Genomic DNA, 17,479 nt, shown 5'->3' on the forward strand with positions numbered 1-17,479 from the left:
CAGTGGGTCTGGGGGTGCCCAGAAGAGCTGAACCCTGTGACTGAGGGTCCCAGAGGCCAGAGCCCTGGGACAGTGTGGGAGATGGGGAACCAAGCAGGGGCAGGGAGCCAGGAGTGCTCCAGAGCCAGAACACTCAGCAGAAACTCTGCTGCTCAGATCCTCACAAACATCCAGGGGTAAGGAGAGGAATGTGAGGATTAACATTCTGTGTGGGTACCCCTGTGGCACGCTGGAATTTCGGTGTCTCTGTGGATTTGGCCAATTAGGCTTTCTCTGTGTCAGCAGTTCCCACCTCCCAGGAGTGCTGCAAGACAGAGGCACCAAACACCCAGAGCAGAGCCTGCCAGGCTCCCAACAGGGACAATCTGCATGAACATCAGACATTTCACACCCAGAACGTGCCCACTGGTCCCACCAGTGACCTCTCTGCACATGGCTGTGAGCCACAGAGATCTGCAGTGAGCACCCAGAGGAACAAAGGTGTCCCTCAGCAGCATCTGGGGGCTCCCTGATCTTCCTTGTGTTGACTGAACCCCGTGGCTTTAGCTGGGAGAAGATTATGGGACGAGCTCTGTGGCTTTGTTTATTATTGTCCACAGGGAGAGCTGCATCTCTGCCAAAGGGAAAAAAAAAAAAAAAAGACAACCCAAAAAAAGCAGCAGCTTCAAGTGCTATTCCTGCAGCAATCCCCTGGCTGTGAACCAAACTCATAATTGGATCACTTGGTGGTGGTGTGAGGATGTGGCTTTGCCTGCTAGGACTGGCTGGGGATAATCTGGGGGGTACACAGATGTTTATTACACAACAGAGTCCCAGACTGGCTTGGGTTGGAAAGGACCTCAAAGCCCACCCAGTGCCAGCCCTGCCATGGCAGGGACACCTCCCCCTGTCCCAGGCTGGCCTTGGGCACTGCCAGGGATGCAGGGGCAGCCCCAGCTGCTCTGGGCACCCTGTGCCAGGCCTGCCCACCCTGCCAGGGAACAATTCTTAATTCCCAATATCCCACCCAGCCCTGCCTTCTGTCCCTCCAGCCCTCAGAAATCCTCTCTCTCCATCTTCTCTGCAGCTCCTTCAGGTCCTGGAAGGCCACAGTGAGGTCACCCCAGAGCTTCTCTTTTTCAGGGTGAACAACCTCAATTCTCTCAGCCTTTCCTTGTGCCCCATCCCTCTAATCAAGGTGGTGTCCTGCTCTGCACTAGGATTCACACATTATACATATATTTGTGAGGCTATTTTCCCCCAGGAGTGCTTGGGTTTGTTTAACGACAAACTCTGGCATCAGAATGTTGTGAGTAAACATTCCTAATCCTTGTGTGGCCACTCCCTCAGCAGGGCAGAGGAAAGGGGAAGGGAAAGGGGCAGAGGCTGCTGTGGAGAATTTCCCCATCACAGAGAGAGTGACTGGGAAAAGCTGAAGGCAAACCTGCCACCGTGGCAATTCATGGAGGTTTTAATGCAGACATCCAGAGGCCAAGGAACATGAAATTGTAATTAGTGCAGAAAATAGGAGAGATGGAATCGGGCTCCACCAAGGACAGCCTAAGTGCAGCTCCGAGATGGCTGTGGCAGCCACTGAGCTGATGTGCGTTGCCAGACCCTTATCTAAATGAGTTATTAGAACACAATCTGCTCTGTGTCTCACCCTCTGGTGCTAATGCCCCCGAAGTTATGCTGGGGATAAATTTGTCCTGTGTGTGCAGGGCAGAGAACTGAATTCCTCTGATGTGCCGAGCTCAGATCTCCTTGTGTGTTCCCTCCTCTTCAGTGAGAACAGTTCCCACTTCCCCTGCTGAAGGCAATAACAGCCTCAAACTTATCTCTGCAGCACCACTGGAATCAACCACGGAGACAGTTTACAGAGACAGCAAACAGTTGGGGTTACACGGGTGTAATTGAGGGCAAAATCTGCCCTGACATATCCGAGTGCCTTTTCAGAAGGAAGATATAATTCCACATGAAAATGCTCAGATGCCCGGGAACAATGTGTGACTTTCTTTACTGCCATGTGATTTATTTTGCTGGCCTGTGGAGGAGAGGTGAGGTTAATGTTAAATAACAAGTTTGCTCTATTTTCAGCTCCGGTACCTTCGCGTTATCTTGTCTAAATATGTGATAGCTCGGAGATGAAGAAGCTTAAAAAATCTCCTAAGTGACCAAGGGTTTTATTAATTGCTACTCGGTAATTTGGAATTCTGCTGTTGTGTCAACTTCCTCGCTGCACAGAGCAGCAAGAAGCAGCATCAGCTGTTTATCCAGCAAAGCACTTATGCATAATCTGAACATTCAGTGAAGGGCCAGCAACAGCAGCTTAATGTGACTGATCCAGAGTGTGAACCTTGGAGGGCTGATGGGCCGGAGCTTCTGACAGAGCCATAAAATTCTGTACCTCGCCTCCCATTGAAGACACTTCACACACATTTACTCCTAAGGCTGATGACTGTTCACTAATTCATGAGAACGAGCCAGCTTGGGGCAAACAGGCACATTGGGCATGTCTAGGACAGAGGGACTGAGCACTGCTCAGCCTGGGGCAATGGGGTCACCCTCAAGGGTTGGACGACCCTGAGTGTCCCAGGCCACCCTTGGGCATTGGGGCCACCATCACCAGGGTCACCCTCACTGGGCTGGCTGTCCCTCAGAGTGTCCTGGGCCAGCCTTGGGCACCGGGGTCACCCTCACTGGGCTGGCTGTCCCTCAGAGTGTCCTGGGCCAGCCTTGGGCACCGGGGTCACCCTCACTGGGCTGGCTGTCCCTCAGAGTGTCCCAGGCCAGCCCAGCGCAGGGGAAGCTGTGGGATGGATGGTTGGAAGATCCATTGATGACTGTTCACTAATTCATGTCCCTCCAAGCCAAACCATGCAGCGGCTCTGTCTATTTCCACTCCACCGGAGGGCTCAGGTGGGACCCCTGCAGGTCTGTGCTGTAGGGCCGGACCTTTGGACACTCGGGATTCCCTCACGTTAAGGGCGGTCAGACACTGGCAGGAGCTGCCCAGGGGGGTTGGAGTCCCCATGGCCGGAGGTGCCCAGGGAACCACGGAGGTGGCACTCAGCGCTCTGGCTGAGGAGGACACGGTGGGCACAGGCCGTGAGCTGGACTCCATGTCCCACAGCTCCTTTCTAAGCTCACCGGTGTCGCGATCCCACAGCCGACAGCTGGGCCGGGAGCGGCGAGGGACAAAGACACCTCAAACCATCCCCGTGGCGCTCGGGACAGCGATCATGGAACCGGCCCGCAGAACCAGGGGGAGGGAAGGAAGGAAGGAAGAAGGGGAAGGAAGGAAGGAAGAGAGGGAAGGAAGAAGAAGGGGCCAAGCCGCCCCTCCCTCCCTCTCCCTCCTTCCCTCACAGCCGCCTTTGTGCCCGGCGCCGCCCCCGCCTCCCCTCGCGTTTAAATGCCCTCCATCCCGCGCCGCCATTGGCGGGCGGGTCACGCGGCGCGGCGCGGCGGCCAATGGCGCGCGGCGATACTGGCGGGGCGCGCGGCCGGCGGCGTTGCTGGGTGCCCGCGGTGCGTGCGTGCGCGAGGGCCGGGGCGGGCGGGGGCAGCGCGGGACCGGCGGCCGCTCCTCCTCCTCCTCCTCCTCCTCCTCCTCCTCCTCCTCCTCCTCCTCCTCCTCCTCCTCCGTCCCCTCCTTGTTTCCCGGGAAGATGCCCCTGGGCTGCCGCTGCTGAGGCACCGCACCGCGCGGGGTCCCCGCCGCTCGCTCCCCCCCGCGCCGCCGCCGCCGCCGCTTTGTCCCGGCAGCGCCCCGGAGCCGCCGCGGATGGTGTAGAGCCCGCCGAGGTGGGTGGGCCGCGGTGGCGGGAGAGGCCGCGGGGAGGGAGGGAGGGGGCGAGCCCGGCGGGGCCGCGGGGATGCTCGGGGGGCAGCGGGAGTTGTGCTGCCGGGGCTGGGCTGCGCGTTCCGCGGTTATTTGTTTGCTTCGGCCGCGGCTCTGGGTTTGTTTCTTTATTTTGCTGCTCGTCCGTCGCGCCTGCCTGATGCTCCGTGGGGATAATGTGCTCAGGGAAAGGCTTAACTTGTTAGCCATCCAAATAAAGGGGGTGTATGACTTATATGTGATTTAAATGCGCGCACACGGGTGAACGGCTCGGCTGTTTAAAAGGCACACTTGCTTTCATGTGTGTAGGTATGGAATCCTGAAATGAAGATTTTATGCAAATTGATTTAATCATAACATTTTCGGTAGCATAGGAAGGGGTGGGGTTTTCTCTTTCTTTTTTTTTTTTTCCTCTTTCGTTTGTTTTGTTTTGTTCCCATTTCTCTTTCTAAAGCGTGATAAGAAGATGCCCAGAATCAGGAAAGTAGTAGGAGGTAGACAACATTGGAGGTTTCATTGCTGAAACTGACTGCTCAAGAAATTGCTGGGAAGAAAACAATATGATTCATTGTTGAGGTGTCTCTGCCCTTAGATTTATTTTTACAGGCTGCTTGCAGTTATTTTGGTTTGCTGAGTTCTTATGCTGAGTTTTTCCTCGAAGCAGCAGCGTTCTTGGAGATGAGGAGCTCAGAGGGTTTTTATGCAGTCAGCAGACTGCTGTCTGATGGCTGTTTACTCCTGGCTTACATTGGCCAATTATTGAAATCAAAGGTGTTATTTCGCCTGTGCACCCGTGCAGCTGAATCGAGGAGCCTCACGCAGTAGTTCACCCTGTTAGAATTCAGTAAAAATGCTTTCTCAGAACAGATCTGAAGTGACAATTCAGGTACTAAAATGTGGGGTTTAACCAGATAAAAATGAACACTGTGTCAAAAGAAGTAGTTCTTGGTCGTGAAAGGCGCATGTGAAATTTTTGAATAATGTGCAATATACAAATGTACAACATATTTTGTTGTTGTTCTGGTATTGCCAGGCAAACATTTTGGGGTTTTCTTTCTTTTTTTTTTTTTTTTTTTTTTTTTTCCTTTTGATACCCAGCTCCCTTAGAACTGAGCAATCCATGGTGGTTAAGAGGCGTGGAACCGTTTCTATGATGATAATAATAAAAGCGCTTGTGCTAAAGCCGTCTCCTCCTGGTTTTGCTGCTGGAGCTGGCCCCAGGGATGCCGGAGGGGGCTGCTGTCCGTGCCTGGCGTGCCCAGGGCCGGCTTTGGGTGTCGAGGGAGGGCAGAGCAGGAGGCGGCTGCACACAATGCCCGGGCTGCGAGCTCATTGTTCTTGTGCGCCCGCCGCCGCCGGGACTCCGCTGCTGCACGGCGCCTTGTTCCGGAGCGGGGGCACGGAGCACAGCCCCGGCAGCGGTCCTGCCCTCCCCTGCCTGCCCAGGACGGCCTTCGGTGGCCGGGAGCAGGAAAAGGGGCAGCCGGAGCCCGCGTGTGCGCTGTGCTGCGCGGGGCGGATGGAGCGGGAGCACGCGAGGTGAGGCTGGGAAGTGCAGTGCACTCCATTGAACTTTGCTTCCTTCCTCTTCCCTTTTCCTCTTCCCTTTTCCTGTTCCCTTTTCCTCTTCCCTTTTCCTCTTCCCTTTTCCTCTTCCCTTTTCCTCTTCCCTTTTCCTCTTCCCTTTTCCTCTCCCTCATTCCCCGAACACCCCCCCTGTCTGGCAGCTCCTCACAGCCCCTGCCCCTCTGGGCTCGCCCCGTGTGCAGGGGAAGCTGCTGCCAGGGGAGGGCACGTCACAGAAAAGCCTGGGGATGACAAAAGCAAGAGGAAGTGCAGAGCTTGACTCCGGTGTATACACGGTTTCCCTTCCTGGTGCTTGTTTGAGGCTTTTGTTTTGCCAGCAGTGTGTGTGTGGAAAGGCTCTGTCAGAGCAGCTGTGGAATTGTGGGGTGTCTGGAGCTGGGGTGCACCCCCAGGGTCACTGAGTGCAGCCCCTTCCTCCTTGTAGGGCTGGGGATGGAAAGGACAAACTGCTGCACAGGGGCTTGAGATTTGGGGTGGTGAGGTCTGGTAAAATCTCAGCTGGCTAGCTGGTGGGGCTGAGGTGTGCAAAAGGGAGTGAAAAATAACGTGGTTGTTGAGCAAAAGTTGCCAGTGTGCTGGATCCTTTGGAAAACAGGAAACAGCGACTGTCATAGTTTAATCATGCGGTCTCCTAGTTTTGGTTTTGACTCTTTAGCTGACTTCAGTGTGTAATTGGGGTAAATGACTTCATTTTCCTCACGTGAATGAAATGTGGCGGTTGCCTCTGGCTTGAGGACACTTTTTGGGTATTTTTCTCCCACTCCCAGCTTTGGTGTGGCCGGAGACCGTGGCTATTGTCTGCCTGAATGCTGTGAGGTGAGAGAGGTGCAGGGAAGCACTTGTGCTGCCTCTCTGTGCCTCTGGGGTTCCTGTGCCCTGTGAATTTCTACTCTGCAGGGACTGGGATGGGTAACTCTGCCCCTGGACAAAGCTCCTGTGCAAAACAGGGAGCATTTCCTGGGCAGAAAAGGTGACTGGGACCAGGAGGCACAGCCCTGCCCTCGCCAGCCATTCCTGTGGCTCAGCAGGCAGGGATTTCTGTGCATCCAGGGGTTTGTTTTACCTTGCTGGGGGTTGTTAGCAGGCAGGGATTTCTGTGCATCCAGGGGTTTGTTTTACCTTGCTGGGGGTTGTTAGCAGGCAGGGATTTCTGTGCATCCATGGGTTTGTTTTACCTTGCTGGGGGCTGTTTGCTTGCAGAGTCTTTCCTTTGGAGTTGTGGGTGCAGATTCAGGGCTGCCACAGCAAAGTGAGTAAGTGACAACATTCATGGGTTTGAGATGTGTGTGTGATTTTTGAAGCTGTGAACTTATAAATCTGTGCTAGGGGAGGGTCAGGTTGGATTTCAGGGAAAGGTTTGTCTCCCAGAGGGTGCTGGGCACTGCCCAAGGAATGGGCACGGCCCCGAGGCTGCCAGAGCTCCAGGAGCTCTCAGGGATAGCCAGGGTGGGATTTTGGGGTGCCTGGGCAGGGCTGAGAGCTGGACTCTGATCCTCATGGGTCCCTTCCAGCTCAGGAGATTCTGTGATCCTGTAATTGTTAACACCGGTTGCAGCTTAGGTGAGAAAAAGGGCATTTTGATATTGTGGTTTATTAGCTGACTTTTTAAAATAACACTCAATCTGTAAATTTATTCTCACAGCTCCAAAATGCATGTTCCTGTGGAAGCCACGCCGGGTGGTTGTTCCAGCCATAAAGAACTTCTTTCACTTTTGGGACAGGAGGGGCCCCAGGTGTGCCCGGCACAGGGAATTCAGGGTGTGTTAGTGGAGGGGTAATGGCCCTGCAGAAGGTGCCGTGCCCTCCCAGCAGGGCTGTTCACAGCCTGCATTGCCCGAGGGGCTCTGACTTCATCCGAGCTCTCTGAGGGACCCTGTGAGCCTCAGTGCCAGGTTACACTCTGCTCCTGGGGTGTGAACAGTGCCCGGATTGTGCTTCATTTCTAGTCGGGAAAATAATGACAATTGGAAAACAATTAGTTATTATGTGATCCTGAAATGAGATGAGGGAGCAAGGACATAAATTAAAAAGGGGTGGCTGGGGTTGGAGTTAACCATTAAAAAACCCAAAACAACCAACTCTAAGTTTCTCATGAACTGGTATTTGGGGTTTTTTAAGTGGCATCCTGGCTAGACTAACTATTTTTAACGTTCAGCTATTTTTCACTCTGGTTTTACTATATGTTGCAGTTGTCTCAGTTGTGTGAAGTCTAAACAAATCATCCTGCTTCACTTAAAGGGATGCATGTTCTCTGATTTTAGCTCAGAGCTTAAATTTAAATCCATAGGTTGAAAATGCAGTGTATTTTTAAGTGAAACCTATCTTTGAACCATAATAGAACAAACCCCCTATTGATTGGAAACCTGTTTATTCAATGTGCTTCTTTTTAAAGCTGCCTGAAGTGAAGTTTGCAGGTTCCTGCTGAGGAGTTGGTTGGGCCAGGGGTGTGGGGAGGTGTGTGAGGCTGGGGCGCTGAGGGAGGTGAGTGTGATCAGCTGCTTTAGGGAATGGCTCGTCCAGCAAGCTGCTGGGAGAAACCCCTGCCCTGCTTGCAGCGATAGAGGTGTGCGGAGCAGATCCACAAGGCAGCTTTGTGCTCCGGCTGTGGCTTTGCCAGCACAGGCTTTGCTCATGTTGGTGGCTGTGCCCAAGTGCTCCTTTCAGAGAGGCTGATGGGGGAACAAAGGAGCAAACAAGATATGAATGCTGCGCTGGCTCCTTGTGCCTTCAGCCCGCGGGGCAAGGGCTGCCTGGAAGGGACTGAAAAGCACAAGCAGATCGAAATATTGGCCTGGCTGTGCCTGCCTCAATAGGTGTTGTGTGCTTGGCTTCGGGTTTGTTTTTTAATGCAAATGTTTGTTAGTTCACTGAGCGCCCAGAATTGTACACTGACCTAGAGAAAAGTGAAACTAGCGAGGATACAAACATCACTTTTCCCTCTGTGCCCAGCGGGGGGAATGGTCACCGTTTTGTGTTTGGGGTTTTTTTCATTTGGAATTCTTAGAGAGGTGTGTTTGGAATGCACTGTGTGGAGGTGCTGGTGTTTCTCTGGATTCCAGACAGAAAGGGTTCTATTTGCGTTTGGCATCTTAATTATGTTAGAAGTGCAGTTCTGAAAATGTGGATCACTTTGGGTATCACATAAATTCCATAGATGAAAAAGTAAGTTTTGATGATTGAGTTAATGAAAAATGGGCTGACTGTGTAGGTTGTCTTTTGTTCTTCCTACAGAACACAAATGAGAGACCAGTTCACATTATAAGATTCAGGATAAGTGGAAGAAAATGAGTGCTCGTTAATTTTGAGGTCTTAGTTAATCTATGCATTTAATCTACTTGTCTGTAATAAAAAAAAGTTACTGTGGTATTATTAATCCCTGACTGAGAGTCAATTTTGGCCTGTTTCAGATATGTAACAGGATTTCTCTTTTATGGTGATGGGTGTTCCGTGATCTTTTCTGGTACAGGCAGTGAGGGCTGGAGTGTAAATTGATTTTCCTGATCAGCAGGACTAACAAAGGCTCTGTTTTAGTGTTTCTGCTGAGGAGACAGGAGCTGATAAGTCCTGAAGTTTGCTCCCTCCATCCCTGTTGCCAGTGAAATCCTCTTTTTTCCTCTGTCCTTTCTAGCAGTTGAGTGGGCAATAACATGGCTGTGCCTACGGGCTCCTGGCTGCCAAGCAAAACCCCAAATGCTGCTTTCTGTCTGGCCATGCCTTACTGGGGATGTAATTAATTAGAGAGTTTTTTCCTATCCATCTGCTGGCTTGCACAAAACTTTCAGGAATGTTGGTTATTGCTGAGATGACTGTCGTGGCAGGCTGGTTGGAAATTCATTATGCACTACAAGTTACTGGCATGAAATAAGAGAAGGAGGGAATTGGGGAGGGGGGAAGGGGGAACTGAGGTGAATTAGGGAAGTTTGTTTTCTCTGAGGAAAGGGGATAAAGAAAGAGAAAGGAAGTTGTGTCATCCAGTGCTAATAAATATTTCTGTCTGGGTGATGAGCAGTGTCTCCTTTATGTTGGTCCTTTTCATGTGGCCAACTGGTTTGGGGTGGAAGCAGACAAATTATTGGGCACTGGGCCCATCTTCCTGCAGATTTTCCTTCTTATTTTTTTAGAGCTCTTTAGAAGTACTGTAGTGTCAGCTGGTCTGGGAGCAGGCATCTCCTACAACTATCGGTAAAAGACACAGGGGAAACATTCCTGTCATGTAGTGAAAATGAGTAAAACCAGTAAGGAGCAGAATTTCTTACCGGTGAGAAGTCACTGTTTAAACTTTTAGGAAGCCCAGATTTTGTCTGGTTTGGTGTGAAGCTGTGTGTGTGTTTGTAGCATTTTCCCCACATGCAGCAGGTGTTCAGTGCCATGGCAGCACGGGGAAGGTGCCAGTTCTCCTGCCCTGAAGCACAGGTGACTTCCAGCAGCCCTTCTGTGGCTGTGCTGTAGGAAATGGCTCTGGACACTTCATCAGAGTGGCTCTGGCTCCTGGGAGCTCAGCCCTGCACTCAGAGCCTGTTCCATAACCACCCATGTATTGCACAAACTGACACATGCTCTCATTTGAGCTCATGTCTTTAAAATTTCAACAAAAAGGAAGCCAGAGAGGCCTTTTCTCTGTCACTGCTGAGGTCACAGTGGTCTGGAGGGAGCTGGTAGGGCTGCACCATGTTCTAAACCTGAGCACCTGCAGTAATTATGTGGTTGCATTGCAAAGTAAAGCAGGATGATCTAGACTTGAGTGTTTTGGTGTGGTGAAATAGAGAATTTAACCAGAATATGATAGTTTCTGTCAAAGCTTACTGTTTTGGCAACCAGTTTATTCCCTGGTCTAAAGAAAATGGCAAATTCAGTTAGTAATTAACTATGCATTATAGGGTGTTAGGGGATCAGCAGCTTTGTGCTAAATATCAAAGCTATTAAATATATGTGTTTAAGGATTATGAATCTTCTTAAACAAGTGCATATATGGCAGTAGTCTGCTGATGCCAGCATCCACAAGGGACTGGAATATGTTTACATGAAAAGTGCCATGAATATGAAAGGAGAAAGTGCTGTAGATCATGGAATTCTGGTGCTTTAAGGGTTGTATTTCCCTGAGAAATACCCAGTAAAACCAGTGGTGTCAGACAATTGGGACCTTCAGAGAGGCTTTGAATGAAGAACACAGGTTCATCAGAGCAGTTGCTCCCTGCTTTAAGTGGAGGAAACACAATTTACCAATGGCTGTGTGTCCTTTGGTGCCTGGTACTGCTGTGCCAGGGGTGCAGCCTGCCTAAGAAGGAATGCAGTCTCCATTAAAGATCCTCTAATGAGGTCGGTGCAGGAGACTTAAACACTTAATCCTCATTTCTACAAACTGGGAGTGAGATGCAGGAAATCTAATTTATGTCTCTAAGGTCATTCATTTTCATGAAACTTAATAGACCTGGCTCTGACTGCTCCTTAAACCACTGAATTATGTTACTTGCCTTCCAACATGAACCCTTCAGATGAGAACCTTTACTCCATGATTCAACAAACCTATTTACCTGGACACTTAAAGGTTGCTGTGTGTCAAATGCCCAGCTAGTAACTCCCCAGGAAATAACTGGTTTTCCCCCTTGATGTGCCCCTCCTGTCTGTGGTTGATCAGGGAAACCAGTAAGAATCCAGGTTCTCTTCTGCTCTGCTGGAACAGTCCTGGCTGCTGTTGGAATGCTTGATCAGAGTTCTGAGCTCTTGGAGGGCAGTAGGTGAAAAGGCAGTGGTGCACACAGTCTGCTAATCTGAAGGTTGTTTTTTAATTGTGCTAATTCATAGGGAGGTTCTGGGTTTATCAGTGACACGTTCCTGCATCTCACATGTCCTTTAGCAGGTCACTAGAAATGTATGTGACTTGTAACATGTTTATTTTCTCCCTCTGCTTGGGTGTTTTTCGTAGTTCTGCCCATTTCCCCACTGTAGACTTTGAGATTCTCCCTGTTCTGCTTTTTGTGATTAATGTGAGTGTTTGAGGATGTTTCTTTTTCCCTGAGTCTCAGTCCCTGTGACAGCTCACCTTCCAGGGCTGGCTTTGTTAAACAGCCTGTAAACAGCATATCTGCTCATTCTTCTGCCTGGAAAAAGTAATTTGATTCTTATTTCCTGCTTGTCTTCATGCTGAATAGCCTCAGTCCTTCATTGTTGGGTTTTATTGTGTAAGTGCTTCTCTTTGGAGCGTGAGCAGCGCCGGGTTCTCTGGGTGCTCACTGCTCTCTGCAGCCCTGCCTCAATTAACGGGCTCTTCCCTGCGCTAATTAGTCAGCAAATAACTCCTTCCACGGCTTTTGTCCCAAAGTACGAGTTGGCAAGATGTGGAATGTAATTACTTTTGTGTGTGTTTAGTCAAGGCTTGGAGTCCCCAGAAGTTCCGTTCACGCTTTCCTCGCTGTCCTGGTCTGGGGAACATCTGGGCTGTTCTGGAGAGGGGCTGGGAGGGATTCCTGGAGAGCCCCTGGTTCAGGAGTTCTGTTTGAACCTGAGCATGTGTTAGATCCCCAGGTTATTACACTGAGGTAATATCTTCCATTCCTGGAGATGATAAAGGGTCGGGGCACAAGCAGGCAACAAGCGAGACTGGGGAGAGTCCAGGGTGTTAATTCCTGACAAGAATTTAGATGTTGGTACCACAATGTTTGGGTTGTGCTCCAGACACAAAAGTGGCCAAACTCATTGCGTGACCTTGAGCCAAGAAACTCCTTGCAGCTGTGTTCTCCTGCTTTCAGGAGAGGTGTGAGGGTGCTTTGTTATCAGGGAGCTTTATAGCTGTTGGGCAATAAGAAAGTGCCAATTTGCTGTGTCTGTTTACTCTGCTAATCTAAAAATGTGTTTAACTTAGTTAAACACCATGTTTCCTTTTCTCAGTGATTGTAAAACAGGTAGTTAATGAATAAAAAATATATATATAAATGTATGCATATAATGATATATTTACATCAAAACATCACTGAGCTCAATTCCATGTCACTGCACATCACCACGTTCTCGCTGTACCTTTGAGTTTAAGGCATTTGCTTTTCTTTTACTTAAAGGGCTTAATCTGATGGCAACTGTGTGTTGTATCTTTGCATTTGTTATTTTGTGTCCCAGTGTGTCTATTTGGTATTACTTGTCCATAGCAAATAGTTTAGGCTTTTGCCATACCAGCAGCTGTGTAGAATATCTAATTCCTTGGTATTGAATGGAAATTATTCTTATTGTTTTTAAAATGCCTCTTCTGTTAGATGCCAAATTTGAGCTATATTAATTTTTCTTTTCCTTAAAACTTTTAGAACAAATTTCTGGTTTGCTGTTTTCCGTGGTTTTCAGAACTCTTTTATGTCTTGTGGTGGATCAAGTTTGCCTTTAAGATAAGCTTTGTAGGGATAATCTTGCCCTTGGTTTAGGTATTTGTGCATTCAGTGGAGCAGAAGGATGAGGCAGGACAGCTCTGGGCGTTCCTGGTGCTGAGTCCTGCCCTTGGTGTCCCTCCTGTTCCTTCCCAACCAACACTGGAAATATTCCCTGAGGAACCTTCCCTCTGCCTCCTGAAACTGCAGGGGTTGGGATTTCACTTTCAGGTGCACAAAGGTGAAGTTCTGAATGCTGAATGAGCCTTCCAGGGTGGAAGGAGGTGGAGTCGCCCCATTGGAGGCTGAGGAAAAGCCAGGGGGATATTTCCTATGTACGTGTTTGGTTTTAATAAAAATATGTTCTGCAGAATCCAGTTCAGTAGGAACATAATTTGCAGCTCATTTAAATAAGGTTTTTCAATCAGTCTGTGGTCCAGTGGGTGTATGAAGAATCAAATCTGTGTTCTCTCTTCCCTGGGGAGAGGAAGGGCGGGCTCCGGGGAGGAAAATGAGGCAGAAGAGATTAATACTTGCAGTGCAGGAAACACTGATTCCTCTGTGATCTAAAGTTTCTGTTTGAAGTCCAACCAGGTCTATTCTCTGTGTGCCTGGATGTGTTTTTGAGCTGCTGTGGCCTTTCTGTCTGGGCTGTGATTAGAGAAGTGGTTGTGGCTGTAGTGAGCTGGTGTCGCAAGCAAAACCAAAATAGTCCTTAAATTCTAAAATAAAACTCAAACAATTTCCAGGGAGCGTGGCTGGGGCAGGAGGGCTTCCTTCTCTTGTGACTGTACTTAGGCATGTGCATGAGTTTGCCTCATTTCTTGAATGTGACTTATTTTTTTCCCCTCTAGTTGGGTTTTTTTTCAGGTACATTGCATTCATTTTCCACATTATGTTGATACAGAAAGACACCAGACTTAAAAGGTACCTTAAAAGTACCTCTTGGCAGCAGCAAAGCCCTTGTCTTCAGTGCTCAGGCAAATGCCTCAGAAAAATACTTGCAGTTTTGAGAGGAGTGGATTTTTGTGTGGGCAGAACCTATTTGAGCAGCATCCTTAAGCATCCCTGGGAGACTGCTGCCTGCTTAGTTCCCTGATGTTCCCAGTTCTCAGGTCATCAGTTCCTACTTGCAGAAATAGGGCTTCAGGGGCCAGCCATCCATGGCAGGCTTTGACTCCTGCAGCTGTGGGGAGATGTTCCTGCAGTTTCAGAAGGCTGCAGATGTTAAGTGTTTGTCAGGAGGAGCTGGAGCGTGCCACGTGCCTGATGTGCCTGCTCTGGTGACTTGATTAGCTCTGGATTTGGGCTGCAGATAAATTGGCTGTCAGCGAGGGCTGCCAGTGTTGTCTCTATAGCACGGCACAATTTTGAGGTGTTTTGGTTTGTTTTTTAAGCCGCTGGTATCAAAACAAACCTCGAGTGCTCTGGGGACCGAGCGCTGCCTGAATTGGGAGCTCTCACATTAGTGAGAAACTGAGATGAAGGGAGGGAGCACTGGAGTCTGACATTTGGGGGTAGCCCTGGGTAGGGAAATGCATCAGATAATTTCAGAGGAGGGAGCTGCTTAATGCTGTCAGAGTGCAGCATCTCAAGGGCTTGCACATGTGGAGGTCCTGAGCCCCAGCACCCTCCCAGGTCCCTGCAGGAGCTGGGAATCCTCGGGAATTGCATTTGGCTGCTGCCATCAGTGCAGTGTGTTCCTGAGAGGACAAAGCCTTTGTGTAGTCTGGCTTTTTGATGATCCCGAGCTTGAGGAAACCCACGTTTCTCTGTAGTGGTAACTCATTCAGCTGTGTCTAAAATCTGATTCTCTCTTGTAGGAGGCAAAAATATTTGCTATGCCTTTGGTTCTCAGTGAAGTGTCAGAGCTGAAACATGTTTAAAGGGATCTGTGTTAGATCACAAGGTTTAATTTTGCTTGCTTGTGCACTTTTTTTCTCTAGCATGGGGTTTCTTGGTATTTTCTTGATGTGAAAAAGAGCCCTTAGAGTGCCTTTCACCATGGCACAGCCCCATCCAAAAGGAAAATGGAAAAAAAAAAGAGTGGAAAACTGAAGGGTTTGGGGAATGTGCTTCTCAAAAAGAATGTGACAGCTCACCTACACATCACTTCATTCTGTGTGTGTCAGGGGAGTTCATCAGAGATGTATTTGCTCATCTGTGTTAAAGAGAATTCCTTCTGTGACTGAGCAACTGTAAAGCTCAGAGTTACACAGCTGGAGGCTGAGGTGAGAAAGCGATTCAGGTTTGGGCCACAGGTAGGTGCCACTTCTGTGTTTGTGGCAGTTTGGTCGTTGGAGTGAGATGTTGGATTTCGTTATTCCCGGAGCAGGGAGGAGCTGGGCACACCCGTGGGCACTGGCTGGCCCTGCAGTGGCCAGTGGTGGCCTGCCTGGGCTGGCTGTTGCTTGCCACACGTTTGAGGCACGGACTGTGGTCAGAGGAAGCAGAAAAAGCTTTCTGGAGGCTCCCAGGCAGTTGGAAGCATTTCTGCCTGGGTTTAGGAGAAGGGGAATGAGCTGTGCAGATGATTATTAGGGGAGCTTGGGAGTGCAAACTGTATTTATTGGAAAGAAGCCAGCTCTTAAACAGAACTGTAAAGACCCGTGCTCTGATCAGCTTTTGAATGTGGAAAGAGCTCCCCGGTCTGAATTACAGGGCTCTGGTTAAATGATTACATGAGGTATGTTTAAAAATAGCAAATGTCTTTTATGTCCAGTCAAATAAGGTTCTTGGCAGTCAAATGAAATCTATGTTGACTTCCATCTGACAGCCAAGTGACTCAAATTCTATGTTTCCTAAAGGAAAATGGCTTTTTTATTTTTAGTTTCCGATTAATTCCATTGTAGCCTGGAACAATAAATAATCTTGTACTGGATTTTCTTTATAAAAGTAGGATCCATAACTCTGCAAGCAAGCTTTAGTTGAGCTGTTTGAAACAGGGGGGGTTTAAATGCTGTGCTAAGGCAAGTTAGAATTTGTGAGGGCTCTTTTTTCAGTGGGAAATGGTCTGTTGAATGCTTCTCTTGCATGTTCCTGTGCACTTCAGCTTGCCAGATTAACGGAGCCATTAGTAATAGCCACTCCTGCTCCTTCAGCCTGAAAGACTTGGTAAGCATGGAGCTATATGTAGTTTGTATTTTTAATTAAACTTGTACTGGGATTATCTTGTATTACCAGCTACCTTCTAGAAGATTATGTTCATAAAAGGTTCATGAGTTGTTAAGTGGAAGAGATTAAAGTGATTGTTGGCGTGTTAGTAGAATTATTTGTTGCCTACGCAGCATTTGTTCATAGCTTTAATTTGCCAGTAATGGAAGACAAGTAAAATGCAAGCATCTGACTTTTAAAATCTACACTAGCTGACAAAACCAGGCCGTATTTCAGAGTGATTGCCTTTTGTATTATTATTCTTTTAATGTGATGTTTGCTTGCTCGGAAATATCGAGTGGAAGAATATTGTTTTCAGTGTTTTTGGTGCTCTTACATTCTGGTGATGCTCTTAATAGTGTGACCAGGAATGTATTTTATTAAAAAAATGGAAAACCACTTAAAGCGTGGAGGGGATAAAGGAGCACAAAGAACTGATGAGCAGATGCTGGAGGAGATGGTTTCTATTATAGTGGACTTGTAAATCCTCGCTGTGTTGGTCATTTGATCAATACAGGAGAGGTGTTGGAGGGATCCTGTGCTTAGGGAGATAATGTCTTTAAACGCAGCTCTTAGGATGATTTTATGCATCCAGACCTGTTTAGAATGAGCTGTGAAATAGGTCGGGCAGCATGAAGAATACAGCGGGTGTCTGTGCTGTTATCAAACCCCATTAGCGAGTTGTGGCTGCTGAAAGGGCCCCTTTGTGGGGCTGGGGTCCCTCCGGAGCAGGGGGTGCCTGGCCCCCCTGGGCCATGAACGGTGCCTGTGTGCTGCAGCCACAATGCAGGCACAGTGGCAATAAACATCTGCTGCCTTTAATAATGGATGCCAGGCAGCCTGGGCAGCTCCAGGCTGCGCTTGGTGTGTTTTACACGCAGCGAGTGAAAACAAACAGGCCAAACTTACATTGTGTGATTCTGCTGGGGAAACGGGGGCTGTTACTGAGGGATGGTCTGTGGGATGAATTTCTGTGGCAGGTAGAGCAAACCCAGTTTCCAGTGCCTTCAGTGGCGCTGCAGGAATGTGGTGCATGTTCTGCTCTGGATGTGGTGTAAAAAAGATATTTTCCCTCTCCTTTTTACAAGAAGCTGCCTGGCGGTTGTTTGGGTCTGTGTGGCTGGTGCCCCTTGGCAGGGCTGTGCCAGAGCTGCAGCCCTGGCTCTGCCCAGCCTGGTACCCAGCTCTCCAGCGTGGGGATGCTCGAGATGATTAAGCATTCTGATGGTAATTGCTCTTTGCTTGCCAAAAATGTGTTCTGTTAACAATATGTCCAATTTCACTGCCTGTGCTCGGGGTGAGGCTGCTCTGTGCTGGCACTGCCAACGTGTGCCTGCCTGGTGTTAGGGGCTGTGTCCAGGGTCTGGGTTTAACTGGAAAGTCACGCAGCACTGACCATCCCCAGGCTGCTCTTTGGAGCTGGGAAAACACAACTCCTGTCTGGGGCAACCTGCAAACCCAGATTGTCAGGGCCAGGCTGGTGAGAAGTGCATTGCTGTGTTTTCAAACACAGCTCCTTGGATTCTCAGTGCTCCTCCAGCCAGGCAGGATATTCAGGGAGCATCCA

The 17,479-nt window shown here is 49.2% G+C and overlaps 1 protein-coding gene across 1 annotated transcript in view; it reads left to right on the forward strand.

Moving 5' to 3' along the window:
• Positions 1-3,619: 3,619 nt before the first annotated feature.
• Positions 3,620-17,479, forward strand: part of RERE (arginine-glutamic acid dipeptide repeats) — a 164,803-nt gene continuing 150,943 nt past the window's right edge. The window contains 1 exon segment of the mRNA XM_030963899.1: positions 3,620-3,786. The gene's annotated coding sequence lies outside the window, so the exon portion shown is untranslated.

The sequence above is a fragment of the Camarhynchus parvulus genome, chromosome 21 (assembly GCF_901933205.1).
Source record: "Camarhynchus parvulus chromosome 21, STF_HiC, whole genome shotgun sequence".
NCBI lineage: Eukaryota > Metazoa > Chordata > Aves > Passeriformes > Thraupidae > Camarhynchus > Camarhynchus parvulus.